General features: G+C 40.7%; 1 pseudogene; it reads left to right on the top strand.

Annotated features, from left to right (window-relative positions):
* The first annotated feature begins 704 nt into the window (after nt 1–704).
* Nucleotides 705–1,627, top strand: LOC133040070 (putative olfactory receptor 10J6; annotated as a pseudogene).
* The last annotated feature ends 1,315 nt before the right edge of the window (nt 1,628–2,942 follow it).

The following is a 2,942-nucleotide window of genomic DNA, read 5'->3' as shown; positions in this document are numbered from 1 at the left end:
AGCCCCAAATCCTTCATCTTCACTCCTGCTAATGTGTCCCTAAAGACCAGCTCTCCTGAGATTAATTCTGTACACCGTTCTCAGAAATTTCTCCTAAGTGGCACCAGTGATTTTAATTCAGTAAGTCTAACTCTCTCATCTCCATTTTGTTTTCCCAACTTCTCTTACTTTCCCTAGAAAAGAAAAGCAAAGCTAAGATGGTGTACACTCAAGGGTCCTGTGGCTTACATGTCATTAAAACAAAACGGTCTTTCATCCACTCTCTACAAAAACAACATATTCAGGATAAGAACCTGAAAGGATATGTGCAGTAGTCTCACATATTGGTCATTCCTTAGAGGCTTCAAAAAAGACAAAGGAGACAGCAAAAACTGGAAAAAAAAGGGAAGGGGGCTAAAGAAGCCATAAAGCAGAGGAGAGAGCATAAATCCATGGCTGGTTCATGTCAATGCATGGCAAAAACCACTACAATATTGTAAAGTAATTAGCCTCCAACTAATAAAAATAAATGGAAAAAAAAGAAAGAAGCCATAAAGCTATGCCAGCACCCTACTTACTGATTATACAGTGAGGAAATAGACTCACCTGTGCATGTCTGTCTGTCCTCTACACCCTTCTCTCTATCCCTGTTCTGGAGTCCACACCACAATGGGAATTTCTCGATGTTGACTCCCTGCATTGTTTTCAGACACTGAAACTGAAGAATGCAGAGAAAAAACCTCACAGAAGTGACAGAGTTCATTTTCCTAGGATTCTCCAGATCCCATGAACACCAGATTACCCTCTTCATGGTTTTTCTCGTCCTGTCCACATTAACCTTGGCTGGCAATGCCATCATTGTGACCATCATCCACATTGATCATCACCTCCACATTCTCACGTACTTCTTCCTAAGAATGCTGGCCAGTTCAGAGACCGTGTACACACTGGTCACCATTCCACAGATGCTCTCTGAGCTTGTAGTCCAGAACCAGCCAATCTCCCTGACAGGTTGTACCATTCAAATATTCTTCTTTCTTACCTTAGCCATCAACAACTGCTTTTTGCTCATGGCGAAGGGGTATGACCACTATGTGGCCATCTGCAACCCTTTGAGATACACACCCATCATGAGCAACAGGGTGTGCATCCAGCTGATGAGTGGAGACTGTAGCATTGGCTTGGCCATGGCAGCTGTCCAATGTCCATATTTACTTAACCCTTCCACCACAGAGTGTTTGGTCATTTCTTCTGTGACACTCTCTCCTGTCATAAAATAGTGGTATTGATACCACTATCAATGAGATCATCAATTTTGTTGTCAGTGTATCTGTGATCCCGGTTACCATGGGCCTGGTCTTCATCTCCTATATCCTCATCATCTCCACCATCCTCTAGATTGCCTGAACCAAAGGCCAGAAGAAGGCCTTTGTCACCTGCGCCTCCCACCTCACTGTGGTCGTTGTCCACTATGTCTGTGCCTCCATTCCCTACCTCAAGCCCAAGTCAGAAAACTGTAGAACAAGACCTCCTTCTCTCAGTGACCTACACCATCATCACTCCTCTGCCAAACCCTGTTATTTACAGTCTGAGGAACAAGGAGGTCAAGAATGCCCTACACAGAGCTATGGGCAGAAACATTTCTTAATCCATCAACCCTTTTTACAGAGAACAGTATGTGTTGTTGATGCATTCAACCTCAAGTCTGTCCTGTGCAATCTGTCCTGTTATGAGCTGTGCATATCTTGCTTCAACATCTTCACAACAAAAATTGTCAGCTTTGTCTCCATATATTTCAAACTTCTGTCCAAGCATTTTCATTTTTTTGAGTATATAAGAGGTCAGGGAAGATGGGCATGAATTTTTAAAAAGCACATCCAAATTTTCAGGGTGGGGCAGCGGACTTCTTTAAAGCATATTAATGTGAGTATTTTATGTTCAAAAACATTTTAATCTCTATTACTTTCATAATACAACCTATAGAAAATAAAACTTGGACAAAATCCTCCCAGAAAGATAAGAATAGTCAGTGGTAAGGAAGAAAACTATATCAGAACCTTTGAGAAAGGTGAGATGTGTGTTTTGTTTTGTTTTTAATTAACAAAGTTGGAAATCACTGATTTAGTCCTCAGAATTTCAGCCTTTATTATTTGGTTTATACTAGAGTCTTTGCTTCCATCCAGTATCTTCAGAGTGCTAGCCAGGGCTATAAATTGTGAACAACTCTCACCTCTCTAATCTGACTGTGATAGGCCATTCTCTCAGCTGCTGATTCTGTTCGTGGAATCAGTTTCTCTCTAATCATTATGGAGAATAACAAATTGGTCAAAAAGAGCCATACTTTTTTGGATTGAGAACCATAAAGCTATTCTTTGCTGGCACACCCCATGACACTTCCTGGATAGTACCATAAAGAAGAATTAGAACAAAACCAACAGCACCAGTAGTCAGAAGTAGTTCAGAGATTTGTTTAATCACTCAATTCACAAAAAAAAAAAAAAAAAAAAAAGCTAAAAGAGAAAATAATATCTATATCTACTTCTACTAGGTATCCTTCAAGGAATCAATCCTTCTCCAGGGCTTCCAGGGAGTCTTTCTGGTTTCATGCCACTGGGACATACCTGCTATACTGTTGCCTTAGGTGGTGCTAGGGAGAGTTAAAGACTCTGGTCCTGTGCCTTTTTCTACTAAAGTATTTTGTATTAAAAAAAAAAAAATGCTTCTCTGCTCATCCCTTAATTCTGTCTTCTTACTTAAGGGAGTGATTTCCCTTCCCCTGTACTGAGAAGGGGTATGTAACTTTCAAGGAACTCATCTACTAAGTTCTAGCTTTACAGACTTCGGAGAATCTAGGTGGGAAGACCATACTTCTTCCAAGGCCTGGTCACCTCTAATTTCTGTCCTGTGTCATTGAAATTTCTGCATCATAGAAGCAAGACTTCCTATAGAAGCTCTTGAAAGGT

This window comes from Dama dama, chromosome 20, assembly GCF_033118175.1.
Source record: "Dama dama isolate Ldn47 chromosome 20, ASM3311817v1, whole genome shotgun sequence".
In the NCBI taxonomy this organism is placed as follows: domain Eukaryota; kingdom Metazoa; phylum Chordata; class Mammalia; order Artiodactyla; family Cervidae; genus Dama; species Dama dama.
The sequence above is the reverse complement of the archived record's forward strand: the minus strand, read 5'-3'. Positions and strand labels throughout refer to the sequence as shown.